The sequence below is a fragment of the Pseudophryne corroboree genome, chromosome 6 (genome assembly GCF_028390025.1).
Source record: "Pseudophryne corroboree isolate aPseCor3 chromosome 6, aPseCor3.hap2, whole genome shotgun sequence".
NCBI classification, from domain to species: domain Eukaryota; kingdom Metazoa; phylum Chordata; class Amphibia; order Anura; family Myobatrachidae; genus Pseudophryne; species Pseudophryne corroboree.
This window is the reverse complement of record NC_086449.1, coordinates 188,189,814-188,203,856: the sequence shown is the minus strand read 5'-3', so window position 1 is coordinate 188,203,856 and position 14,043 is coordinate 188,189,814. Positions and strand designations below refer to the sequence as shown.

Below are 14,043 nucleotides of genomic sequence, written 5' to 3'. Positions count from 1 at the left end.
GCTGGGAATTGTAGTTTTTCACATCTAAATGCTGCAAATATGGCTGCCAGCATCCCTGATCAGCTTAAAGAGATATCCCTCAGTACAGTGGGTTTATCATCACACATGTTCATGCACATTATTAGTTGCAACGATTGTTATCATCCTCTTTTTTTATATATTGTCATTGTTTTAATACATTTCCCAATAATTTATTTACATTGTTTCAGTTGTGGTCATAATCACTTTTTTCTGGGTCACACATATATAGATGTATATACCACAGGTTCTCAAACTCGGTCCTCAGGACCCCACACGGTGCATGTTTTGCAGGTCTCTTCACAGAATCACAAGTGACATAATTAGCTCCACCTGTGGACCTTTAAAAATGTGTCAGTGAGTAATTAATACACCTGTGCACTTGCTGGGTTACCTGCAAAACATGCACTGTGTGGGGTCCTGAGGACCGAGTTTGAGAACCACTGGTATATACCATACCTCCCAACATAACCCTCTCCAGGAGGGACAGAATGCTCTGCTCCTGGACTTTCCTCTTAATTTCTGATTGCCATCACCTGTGCTGAAACACCTTTCTTATCCATTAACCTGCTCAAAACAGGTGCTGCAATCATAAATTAAGAGAAAAGTCCAGAAGCAGAGCATTGTGTCCCTCCTGGAGAGGGTCATGTTGGGAGGTATGATATACTAAATCACAGGTTCTCAAACTCGGTCCTCAGGACCCCACACAGTGCATGTTTTGCAGGTCTCCTCACAGAATCACAAGTGAAATCATTTGCTCCACCTGTGGACCTTTTAAAATGTGTCAGTGAATAATGAATACACCTGTGCACTTGCTGGGTTACCTGCAAAACATGCACTGTGTAGGGTCCTGAGGACCGAGTTTGAGAACCACTGTACTAAATGCATACCCTCCAACATGACCCGCCCGACTAGGTACAAAATGCTCTGTTTCTGGACTTCCACCTTAATTTATTATTGCCATCACCTGTGAAGAAACAGCTTTCTTATCATTTAACTAGTTCAACACAGGTGATGGAAATCATAAATTACCTAATGTACCTAGTGGAGCGGATCATGTTGGAGGGTCTGTAAACCTATTCCACAATATCAGTTGCCATATATATCCAAATCAGAATTATGACTGAGATTTTAGACTTTTTAGGAGCATTTAGATTTGAAAACTTTTTTTACTTGATGACTTCATGCAAATTTATATGCCACTGCACTATTTTCCCTGCCACAGTGGTTCCCAAAGATATTTAAACCACGGCGCTCATCAGATGTTTTTTTTCACGGCACCCCTAAGCCAAACGTTTCTTACTGAGAAATTTAGAAAAACATATAAAATTCAAAATATTACATTAAGTAAATTGTGTTTATGTTAGGTTCAGTTATGGTGTGAAGGGCAGGGGGGTCTACAATATTCAGACCCGGACGCAGACGTGCGTCAGTGTGTCAGTGAGTAGTGGCCGCATCCATTGGATCAGCGTATGTGCCGGTGCGAGACCCTTCACCATGCGGTCGCATCCTTCCAGGATGTGGCTGCAAGGTGATTGACAGTGGCGGCCATCGGAGAGACGTCGCCGTGGCGTTTTGGGGGTGCAGTCCGGGCAATGCAGGCATGTCTGGACCATTTTTGGGGAGGCTGCGTGATGTCACACACAGCCGCTCCAGGAAAAAAAAATGGCGCCGGACCATGCAGAGAGGGTTCAGCCTCAATTGCATTTGCAATTAAATTGCGGACGCATCGCGATGCGGCACCACACACATGCTGGGCAGCTTTGCCCTATCCTGGGCGGCCCTCAGCATGTGAGTAGATGGGTTCAGATCTTGCTGCGGAATCTCTGAATAACCACCAGGATTTGCTTCTGTTTGTCCACATTTTTTTTTATTTGCAGCCACAAGCACTGGTTTTGCCATTAGATTGACCATCAATTATTTCAATTGGCTCTGGACCACTAACCCAGGGCACCCCTGCAAGTGCTCCAAGGCACCCCAAGATGCCACGGCACACAGTTTGGGAACCACTGCCCTACCATGTTTTAGACTAACACATTAATAAAAGTTACATTTTAATTAAATCAAAACTGAAAAGAGTGCCCCCAAAACAGGTTTCACTGCTTTGTGGTTTTTTTTTCTTGTTTTTTTTTATGTTTGTGCCAAGAAACTATCCCTTTTAAGTCAGCACTTTAAGCCCTGGGAGCATCACAAACTAATTCATAAAGGGATGTTGGTCAACATATTCTTATACAATTAGGTCTAGTGCAGTATCAACGCCAACCCCTTTGTTCCAGCACCACAGGAACTGGGTGAGCGTGACTGTACACCTTAATGTTGTTTGCCAAACATTTGCCTGTGTCCAATGTAGTGGTTCATAGGTTGGAGGAGGGGAGGTGCCTACTTATTAAATGCATGGTGTTTACCCAAGTCCTTACCATTGTCAATGTTTATGCCCCTAATTAGTGTCAACCAGCCTTCCTCGAACAGATAAGATCGAATCTCTTCAGGAGAGGATCCTAGTGGTTGGAGATGACTTGAACTGGGCCTTAGATCACAAACTTGATATGTCCTCCTGTTCCTCTGCCTTCCCCAGACGTGCAACTTGCCAGGTAAGACGTCTGCTTCACGCTCACCAGCTGTCCAATGTTTGGCGTGTTCTTCATCCCATAGATAGGGATTTTACTAATTTCTCACAACCACACCAATCCTATTCCAGGATAGATTACATATTGTTAGGCTATAGACATCTCCACTTGCGAGACTCCTCTATAGGTCTGATGACTTGGTCAGACCATGCCCTAATCCTGCTAAACCTATCCCTAGGGGTCACTGACACCTTCTGTCATTCTTGATATTTTAATGAATCTCTACTAAATGACCCTTATTATAGAGCCCAACTTGAAGAGGTTAGTGTTGCGTATATTGACTGTAATGTAACCACTGATGTGTCCGGGCTTACTATTTGGGAGGCGCATAAATGCGTAACTAGAGGGAAGTGCATTCAGTTGGGTTCTTATTTGAAAAAACAGAGGGTAGGTCAAATAGAGGCCTTGTTGCAGAAGATACAGAATCTGGAGTTTTCCCATAAAGCTTCCCTTTCACCTGATGTTTATGCGTAATTGGTTGCTGCGTATACGGCTATGAATAAGCTTCTCCTTGATAAAGTTACATTTTCTTTCAGGAATTGCCATAGCAGATATTATAAATGGGGCAATAAACCTGGGAAAGTGTTGGCTCCTGCGCTCCGTGCGCAGAGTGCGATCTCATTTATACCCTCTATTAAAGATGAGAGGGGTCTGGCTCTGCATGACACCAGTAAGATCGTGGCAGCATTTAGTACCTTCTACTCTTCTCTTTACAATCTACCTTTTAGGATGCTACATTGCCTAGTATATGAAGTGGCTAGTTATAAAGTGGCAACTTAAAATCAATAATAGCATTATACCTGAATGTCATTAGTTACATCCTTAACTGATATCGATTGCGAATTGACTCCTCCTCTCTCCTTCTCAGGGTTGGACTGGCCCACAGGGGTACAGGGGAAACCCCCATGGGCCCACTGCCTGTGCCCACTGCCTGTGCCCCATCTCCTCCTCTAGGGATCAGGGGCCTAATTCAGATCTGATCGCAGCAGCAAATTTGTTAGCAAATGGGCAAAATCATATGCACTGCAGGTGGGCAGTAGCGGCTCTTGCCGCGGGCAAACAGGACTTTTGCCCAGGGCGCCGCAGTCCTGGGGGCACCGCTACCGCTGCCTGTCACTTCCCACTGGTGCCGTGCGGTGCGCCAGACATCATTGCGCACCGCACGGCATTGTGGGAGCGACATCAGACGCTAAGGGTCATAACTGATCTCTAGTGTCTGTGTGCAGCACTATGGGAGAGACGTCATGAGTTGATCGTAGCTGTGCTAAATGTAGCACAGCTACGCTCATGAACTCAGACATGCGGGGGGACGCCCAGCACAGGGCTAGTTCGCCCCGCATGTCAGTGCCACCGCCCCCCCCTCCCCCTGAAGAAGTGCAAAGGCATCGCACAGCGGCGATGCCTTTGCACTTGAAGAGTAGCTCCTGGCCAGCGCAGCTTTAGCGTGCTGGACGGGAGCTACTCATCGCTCCCCGGCCCTCAGTGTCTGCCACTCCCCACACGGTCCGGCCATGCCTGCGTTTCACCCCCTCCCGCCCATCGATCGCCTTTGCCTGTCAGTCAGGCAGAGGCGATCGTAGCTCAGCGCCGGGCCTCCGGGCCCCGGCGCGCATGCGCAGTTCTGACCTGATCGCTATGCTGCAAAAAACTGCAGCATGCAATCGGGTCAGAATGACCCCCTAAGGGGTGTAGTACGGTATGCCGGCGCTCGGGCTCCCGGCGACCAGCATACCGGTGCCGGGAGCCCGACCGCCGGCATACCGACAGCGTGGCGAGCAATAAGGAGCCCCTTGCGGGCACGGTGGCGCGCTAAGCGCGCCACACTATTTTATTCTCGCTCCAGGGGGTCGTGGACCCCCACGAGGGAGAATAGCTGTCGGTATGCCGGGTGTCGGGATTCCGGCGCCGGAATAATGTGCGCCGGGATCCCGACATTCGGCATACTGAAGACCACCCCCCCTAAGTGCAGGAGCCATAGTAGAGCGGGTTGAGATCCCGTCTTCACTCGATCACAGTATGACAGGTGTATCCCTTTGCATAAACCAGGGTGCCATAGATGTGCCGGGACGGAAGTACGGTGGATGCGCTCCAGGGGCTCCACCTCCGGTGGAGCAGCTGATTCCAGTGCATTATTCTCTCTTTGGGTGCACCAGCGCACGGGGCGGCACACGCGGCTGCTAGCCAACACTACTTTAAAACAGCGCGGCGCACCATTTAATCAAAAGCATTTTTCGGCGCCATGCGGGTGGGGGTGGAGCTAAGCTCCATACAGACACTAGTCTAGCCCCCTCCACAGACAAGGTGTGCGCGCTTCGGCGGCAGATGAACTTTACACATTGGGGGGGAGTATTCAATTGTTTGAAAAGTCAGTTGGGTGTCTGTTTTTTCCTGTATAATAGACAGGAAAAACCAGACACCAAACCGACTTTTCAAACATTTGAATTAACCCCATTATATCTGAATGTCTATGGAATTGAGGTATGTGAGACCTGGGTTCCTGTCCAGATTTGGACAACAGCAGGGATACGGTTTCCTGGCCAGATAAGGTCAGGATCGGGGACCTGGGTTCTGACTTCCTGCCCATTTCGGGACAGGATCAATTACATCTGTAATAAATTTATTAGCAATGATTAAATAAATGTAATAAATGTTTGAACTGACCCATGGCACCATTCGCTCTCAAGCTGGGGGGCTGGGGCCTGCATTAAAGAAGCTGACACCCCAATATATATTCTAGGGATATATATACATGTTTATAATATGTTGTATATATGTATAGCTGTATGTATTGATATAAATATATCTATATAGATCCAGTTCTTATTAGCAATAGCTCCATCTGATATACCGGTGATGATTGCTTCACGCTACGATTAAATACAGGCTTAAGTATATGAGGCGTCGCGGAGGGTGTGATTGTTAGCGTTACTGCCTCGCAGCACTCACACTTTTGGCCATTACTGTGTGGAGTTTGTATGTTCTCCCTGTCCTGTATGCACTTTGACACAGATACTTGTTTTGACAGTGTCATCTACTGGCCTGGTAGTTTAGTAACAACCGGTGTTTATCGCTTTTCTGCCTTTTGAATAGGATCAGGGTAATATATGTTCTTATTAGTTTAATATCTGATACACCTCTATCGGGGGGATTTATATATATATATATATATGTGTGTGTATATTGAATGGATTTTAAACAGGTGATGGAAGAAAGGGTAACTCTGTAAACCCTACGCATTGACCTGGTATTACACTTTCACCGGTGTAACTATGTTATTTGAATCCAACACATCTATACAAACATCATGTAGTCTCGGATTTGAGTTTTATAAAATTCTATCATTCTTATTGCAAACACAGCATGCTGTGCGCTATACCTGGGAACATTCACTAAGATGTATTCCCAGTGGCGCACCCAGGGGGGGTTTCCGAGTACCCAGAAACCCCCTCCACTAAAAAAAAAAAAAAAAAAAAAAATTTTTTTTTTTTTTTTTTTACACACACATATGATATATATATACATGTGTATATATATGTGTACTGTATGTGTGTGTACATATATATATATATATATGCATGTTTAATATGCTATGTATATGTGTATATGTATGTGTATGTATATATATATATATATATATATATATATATATATATATATATATATAGATATATATATATATACACACCCACAGACACACTAGTTTTACGGACCCAGCATATACTGGGTCACCTCAGTCCCCACCCCCGTGATTGGCTCCGCCCAGTTCTGGAAACCCCCCCCATGCAAATCCTGCGTTTGCCACTGATTCCAGTCTCTACTGTCTATAATGACCTTTATTTCCCACAGATTCCTAGAATACAGGCATCTCCCTGAGTGTCCATTTGACTACGGTCAAGTCGGTTTTCTCTGTCCAGCTGAGTTTTACTACAATGAACAGGGAAGTAATTGAAGCTCATCAGAATCTAATTAGGCAGGAATTTGTATAGAAGATAATTCAAGGTATGCTCCATCCTTTCCTTCTGTTCTGGTATTCGCAACATTGTAATACTGCACAGCACAAATAGACGCCTGAGAGGCGGTTATAGCTTCCTGATACACTGCCAGAGCTCAACCTTTCGCTTACAGGCGTAAAAAGGGAGTTTCCACTTAAGCACATCCAGTGCTTCGAGCGTCCCCTTACAACGGAGCCACCCACTAACGGAAGCTCGGAAGGATGTGAAGAGCAGTTTATTAATTTATTCCCGTAATCAGGTTTGCTGGTAAGGGTGAGGAGTATTGGGAAGGGAGAAATTTACACTTTGTGTCATTTTATGTCTTGCTATTGCATTCCAATTATTCGGAATATATACATTACATGTCTGTAACGTCAGTATATATGTATCTGTGTACCTCCTATTCCTACAGGATAGGGAGAATGGAGATTGTTGACAGAAATGTCTGACAGCGCTCTGCCATCCATTACCAATTTCTACTCTTCTTCCCTATTTATGGAGGGATATCTACGCTATGGTAGTATTCCGTCTCTTGTCCAGCAAGGAGGTTCGTCTGGACCACCCTTTTTCAAACATCTGGATAGGTATATTTATGTGCAGATGTGTTTGTTTGTATGTATGTATGTATGTATGTATGTATGTATGTATGTATGTATCTATCTATCTATCTATCTATCTATCTATCTGTATATATACACATATATCTATCTATGTTGTCTAGCCCTGAGGACGGGGAGTTTCCCCGAAACATGTAGGCAATAAAGGGACATCGTTTGCATAACTCCACCAGTCTGTCTGAGTGCCGCCGATACTTCTAGTTTGTACAGGCACCATTTGACCTGGAGGGCACCACAGCAAAGTACTCATTGAAGCCAGGAGTGCCGGAAAAATCTTTTCTTCTATGTACATCTATATATCTATATATATATATCTATATATCTATATATATATATATATATATATATATATATATATATATATATATTAATTGGTATGCATGTACAGGTTGTGGGTATGGTCGGTTTTTCTCTAAGTAGATTCCATCGGCAAATTACATTACCTCCCATCTCAACTGGAAAATTGCAGTGTGAAAGGGGTCTCACAACTCTCTTTCACGATTGGGATTAAGGACTCCACATTTATAGGTCATTTATCTCAATTGCAACTCTCTTTCACGATTGGGATTAAGGACTCCACATTTATAGGTCATTTATCTCAATTGCAACTCTCTTTCACGATTGGGATTAAGGACTCCACATTTATAGGTCATTTATCTCAATTGCAACTCTCTTTCATGATTGGGATTAAGGACTCCACATTTATAGGTCATTTATCTCAATTGCTTACAGACAAAGGATCCTCAATTTTCAGATATCTGGCTTCTCTCAGAACCATAATTCCAGTAGTATAGCGAAAGGAGTCCTGGGCCTTAAGGCACTAATTCGGACTCCAAGCCTTCAGCTAACATACTGATTGTTTTGTTTACAGTTCTAAAAAATAAAAAATAAAAATGATCAGGAACACCACGCAATATAGGGTCCTGTATTATGGTCACAGTCTCTTCTGGACCTGAGGGTTTATATCCCAGTTCGGACTTGGTGAAGGGGGATTTTCCTAAATGTCTTTAGATTTTTCCTCCTTGTTGCCTTCTGACAGATTCTTCTTCAGTAGCTTGGTTTTATAGTCCTCTAGTCATCTTCCAGCTTTTAATATGTTTTCCCCTTGACGCCCCGTGGCTCAGGGGGTGTTTTCCTTGGTCGCAGGAGCCGCTCATTTGTGACCTCGACTTATTGGCTTCATCCCTTAGCTGGATGACCTATTACTCTAGGCATATTCCAGAGAGAGATTTGATTAATGCTTCTGTTTCTACAACAGTATATACAGTACTGTATGAGGGACACTTTCCTTGAGTCTCAGTACATACAGAGACTTTAGCCAGAACGTGTAGGCTCCATTGGATACTCTCCTTGAGAGTAAGGATTCTCTTGCTGGGTCCTTGGCTCATCCAGTGTACTCTCCTTCTGGGAGCGTTGGTTGACCTTCAATAGGAATTCCCGTTAAGCCCTTTCCATTTACCTATGGGGTCTCCTTGTCACAGGGACTGGATTTTTCCTGCAAGCGGGACTCATTTCCTCAGTTACGGATTTTTTCCATGTTCTGTTGTACAACCCAATTTATCTCTTCGGACCAGTGCAGGTATTCCCTTAGAATTCTGCGCTGCCTATTGAGGTCCTGGACCCAGGACTACTTAAAAGTGCTGGGTCACATCGCCTCTCCCTTTGAGAGTGAGTTGCTTTAGTCAGGTCAGGCTACACCCCTACTGTAGCATACTTTTAGGATTAAGAATATACAGATTATGCTCTACTCTTCTACTGTAGCATACTTATAACAGTAAGGAGTCACCATATTGTGCTATACCACCTTTGTTTTTTTATCCACAGGACATCTTCTTGACCATAGTCCTTGCAGTAGACAACTCCTACCTTAGTGGAAGGGGCTTTTCTATATAAAACTTGCTAAGGTGCTCCTCATTTTTTATCTACTCTAGTGGGAGCGACAACAAGGGAGACCTTGTCTGCTCTGTGGGTTTTCCAGTTAGCTTGGGTGTTAACTGATTTTCTGCTCATTCTTTGTTTTTTTTTCCTCATGCAGTGTGAACAATATACGACTGTCTTCACAGGTCTTGGTCTCCAGATCTGCTGGTCCGTCTCGCGGGTGACCCTGGTATGTTGCCTCGGGCATTCGGGCTTGTTCTGGCACCTACATTTCACATATTGGTGGTCATTCCGAGTTCTTCACTCGCTAGCTACTTTTAGCAGCAATGCAAACGCAAAGCCGCCGCCCCCTGGGAGTGTATCTTAGCATAGCAGAATTGCTAACGAAAGATTAGCAATTCTGCTATTAAGTATTTCCTTGCAGTTTCTGAGTAGCTCACAAAGTAGACGTGATTCCGCACCAGTATTCTGAAGGTTCCAAAAAAATTATTTATACTAATAATAATACAGTACCAGAATAACATGTAATATGCACGTATGATTCGTGTTTTGATTGAAAGGTCTGGTGGTGCACCCAGAGTCAGAAAGAAACTAGGAAGAGAAGGAAATACAGAAGACTCTTGTGTGGGTGCACTCTTTTTTAGATTTGTTAATATGAAGATATTAAAACATAACTTTTATTATCTAATTATTCTAAGAAAAAATCCACGTTTATATGATCCACCACAATTAATTCATAAAAATATATTAATACATACGAATATGATTCAGCCCACCAGCATCTCTGAGGGATGCCATATCTATTGATGTGGCTGAAATTTAAATTTTAATTTTTAATTTTAATATTGGTTGTGGTTTATACACACCCCAACTTTTCGAGTTTGATCAGCCACATCAATAGATATGGCATCCCTCAGAGATGCTGGTGGGCTGAATCATATTCGTATGTATTAATATATTTTTATGAATTAATTGTGGTGGATCATATAAGCGTGGATTTTTTCTTAGAATAATTAGATAATAAAAGTTATGTTTTAATATCTTCATATTAACAAATCTAAAAAAGAGTGCACCCACACAAGAGTCTTCTGTATTTCCTTCTCTTCCTAGTTTCTGAGTAGCTCCAGACCTACTCCTAGATTGCGATCACCTCAGTCCGTTTAGTTCCTGGTTTGACGTCACAAACACGCCCTGCGTTCGGCCAGCCACTCCCCCGTTTCTCCAGCCACTCCTGCGTTTTCTGCTGGCACGCCTGCGTTTTTTAGCACACTCCCGGAAAACGCTCAGTTACCACCCAGAAACACCCACTTCCTGTCAATCATTCTTCGATCAACAGAGCGATTGAAAAGCTTCATTCGCCCGTGAGTAAAATAGCATAGTTTTGTGTAAAATTGCTTAGCGCGTGCGCCCTGCGGTGCATACGCATGCGCAGAACTGCCGGATTTTAGCCTATTAGCAATTCTGCTAAAAATAGCAGTGAGTGAACAACTCGGAATGACCACCATTGTCTGTTCAAGGTGTAGTGATGGGATGCGGGGGAACTCTGGTGGCTCAGCATGTTAGATCCCTCATTTTACGTGACCTACTCAGACGCATCTGTGGCCGCATGCATTTGTATCCTATCAGATGGCAGATGTTGCCTGAGGTGCACAGCAGGTCCCTGACTGCACTTCTTTAAGGTAGAGACTTGTTTATTGCTCTTCTCTATGGTGCTTTCTACTGGATATTCAGCTGTTCAGGGTGTTGTTGGCCTTCAACATTCCGCATTAGTCCTTTGGATCTCGATTGATATTGCAGTGTTGCAAACTGTCTGGCTAGCCCATGCTGTCTATGGGTATTTAAGGGCTTGATTATGGATTTAGTCTTTGCATAACCATGATGGCTCCACCTTGGGTTTGATATCTGCCTGGCCAGACTCGACATGCTGTCTGGTTCGCTGGCATGGCTGTTGGTATGATCAGGGCCGGCGCTTCCATTAGGCAGCTTTAGGCAGCTGCCTATGGGCGGGAGATCTAAAGGGGCGGCCCGCTGAGGCTGCCCCGGAGAAAACAGTGCATAATTGACAGTAGAGGGTGAAGGCACAGAATGGTGTCATAACAAGGTTGGGACAGCATAGGGGGTGTAGGGGGCACAGCTTGGAGTGCACTGTGTCTGTGCATAGTCATACCGATCGCCCACGACTCCTGTGATGCAGCATAGAACCCGCTGTCAGGCAAACCCGAGTCTCCGTTCAGCCAAGCTCCTGTGGCTGGTCCCTCCCTTAAGAGCAGCCACCAATGAGCTGAATCTTTCTAGCAGACCCGCCCCCCTCAACCCCTTGTAAATGTTCTTCTTCCTATACGACGTGCAAGCCTGAAACACCACCTGTCCAGGGCCAGAGCTAGAGACTGATGTAAATCAGTCCTTCTTAGCATCTCTGTGCAATGAATGAGATCTAGTGGAATTAGTTCCTCGATGGTAAGTCTTATTTCAAAATAATCTCACTGGACGAAAGTATATTGATACAGTACCAGATTGCGGCGTCCCACACGTCTGTGTAGTGAGCATTCTAACTTTGAGAGTTTGGAATGGGATTGGATGAATGGCGTAGGGGTCTTCACAGTGTCTGTCTGCTCATGTATGCTGCAAGGAGTAGACAATGTAGGGGCTCTGGACTTGTCCTCTTTCTCTTACACTGTCCTACAGTGGTGCGTCCGGGTTCAGACGCTCCCCTGAAGGCCAAAACCTAACCATCCAGGAACTAATTCCACTAGATCTCATTCATTGCACAGAGATGCTAAGAAGGACTTATCCAAGTGGAGTTTGTTACAAAGTTACATTTGTTGCATATTTATTTCACGTATCTTTTTCTTTTTTTCCTTTCTCCCTGTTTTGTGCTAATTTTGCTAATTCTGCACAATATAAAGCGTATGTTTAACACTGCATTTTACTCTAGTTTATTAAACAAACACTAACTATCATAAAGGTTGCAAAAACAAGTTAAGCATATAGAAGGAATACGGCATTCTAGTGTTACTCTTCAGAGAATAGAGGTGGTACAAACAAATGCATCACGATATACAGGGGTTGAGCGCAGTTAGGTAGAATACCTGTAATCAGGTTTGTGATTATAATCCCCCCCACCCCATCACTGTTTACATGAAGGCTCTTCCTCATCTCTAGGTCTGCCAATCTCATTGCTTGCTCTCAACATTCTAGATTGAAAGATTTAGGTTTACAATCTTATTTTTCAGTTCACTGGAGGGAAGAGGGTGTTAGGGGTGGTGCGAGCATAATGTGTAAGGGGCACTTCTGTGTGGTATAATGTGTAAAAGGGGCTCTAGTGTGCATGTTAATGTGAGCAATGGACACTGCTGTGAGGTGTGATGTAAATAACAGACACTACTGTAACAGTGACAGGGAAGCCGTCGTCTCTCCTGGGTACAAGTTACACTTCCCCACTGAGCTCTCCCTATGCCACAGGTGACGTTCAGCACGGTCTGGCAGTCATGCCTCTGCAGCAGGGACAAGATCCACTTGGGATACTTATCGGTGCATGTTCGCTTGTCTCCGATGTAGTAATGCCAGACCGAGCTGCTAGGCCATCCACGTCCTGATCCGGGAGCCCCTTGTCTGCAAACCCCAGGGAGCGGGTCCAGTACACACTATCAACCATGGTCCCCTGCTACGCATCTGGAAGCCGAGTCAGCAGCAGTAGCGTCCACTGTGCACACGGCACCCTGCAGATACACTGACCAATGACAGTGGCAGCAGCTGCAGGAGGTCCCGTGCTGTGCACAGGAACAAGTTCACCATCTGGCCAAATACAGGTCACCGTGCAGTGCCAGCATGGTGCGGTGGTGCTAAACCCTGACACAGATCTATCTCCTTCACGATTTTTCACCTTAGGGGGAGGTGTGTGTATATGGGTGGCATAAGTTTTGCCTCGGGTGCCAAATTACCTTGCACCGGCCCTGGGTACGATATATGTATCCCAAGCGATATATGTATCCCAGTTGTCTTGGTGGGTCTCTGTATCGGTTGCCTCTGGGTCATCCTGCATCTTATGTTGCCTGACATCCTTTTGTCACGCTCCACAGTCTCTTGGTTGTGTACTTCAGTCACGGCTGGACTGTGCAGTGTTCAGGAATACTCAGCACTCTCCCACCCGTTTGGGAGGCTCTGGGACGTCCCCATGGTAAGGAACTCCAGCGTCCCCTATGGATGATAGAGAAAACAGGATTTTGGTACTTACTGATAAATCCCTTTCTCTGAGTTCATAGGGGATGCTGGACGCCCACCCTGCGCTGCTCTCTTCCAGCGGTGTGGTTATAACCCTGGTTGCCCCTGTGGTGCCGGGTGGCTGGGTGTCCTTAGGACCTGGTTGCAAGTTTTCCTTGTGTTACTGTTATTTTGACTTTTTTGTCTGATTCTGTGTATCTATGTGTGTTTCTGAGGTTCCTGTTTTACAGATTCTCTTGGCTGTTTTGCTTACCTCCTCCTCTGTTGGTCGAGTTGCCGTCTTTCCTCGGGCACAGTTTCTTAACTGGTCTGGGGAGGAGTATAGAGGGGGAGGAGCCAGTCACACACATTGAAAATTTAAAGTGCCGGCTCGCCTGATCACCCCATCTATACCCCATGGTAAGGAACTCTGCTGTTATTATTCTGGTACATTCTCATGCATGCACTAGCAGTGTTTACTGTATATACTTTTCAGGGGGCCCAGACCATGCACTCTCTAATGGTTAGCCAAGCCTCTGTGGTAGCTGGCCACACCCCCTCTGGATACTGGCCACAAACATGGGCCCATACCACTACATTCCCCCGGTGGGCCCTTGATTAGAGTGACCATTTTATCCCTTTTACCTGGGACTCTCATGGATTACACAGGTTCTGTGGCTGATTATACAGGTTCTGTGGCTGAAATGTAGG

At 45.1% G+C, this 14,043-nt stretch overlaps 1 pseudogene; it reads left to right on the top strand.

Moving 5' to 3' along the window:
- Nucleotides 1-5,711: 5,711 nt before the first annotated feature.
- Nucleotides 5,712-5,925, top strand: LOC134938212 (U2 spliceosomal RNA; annotated as a pseudogene).
- Nucleotides 5,926-14,043: the final 8,118 nt, after the last annotated feature.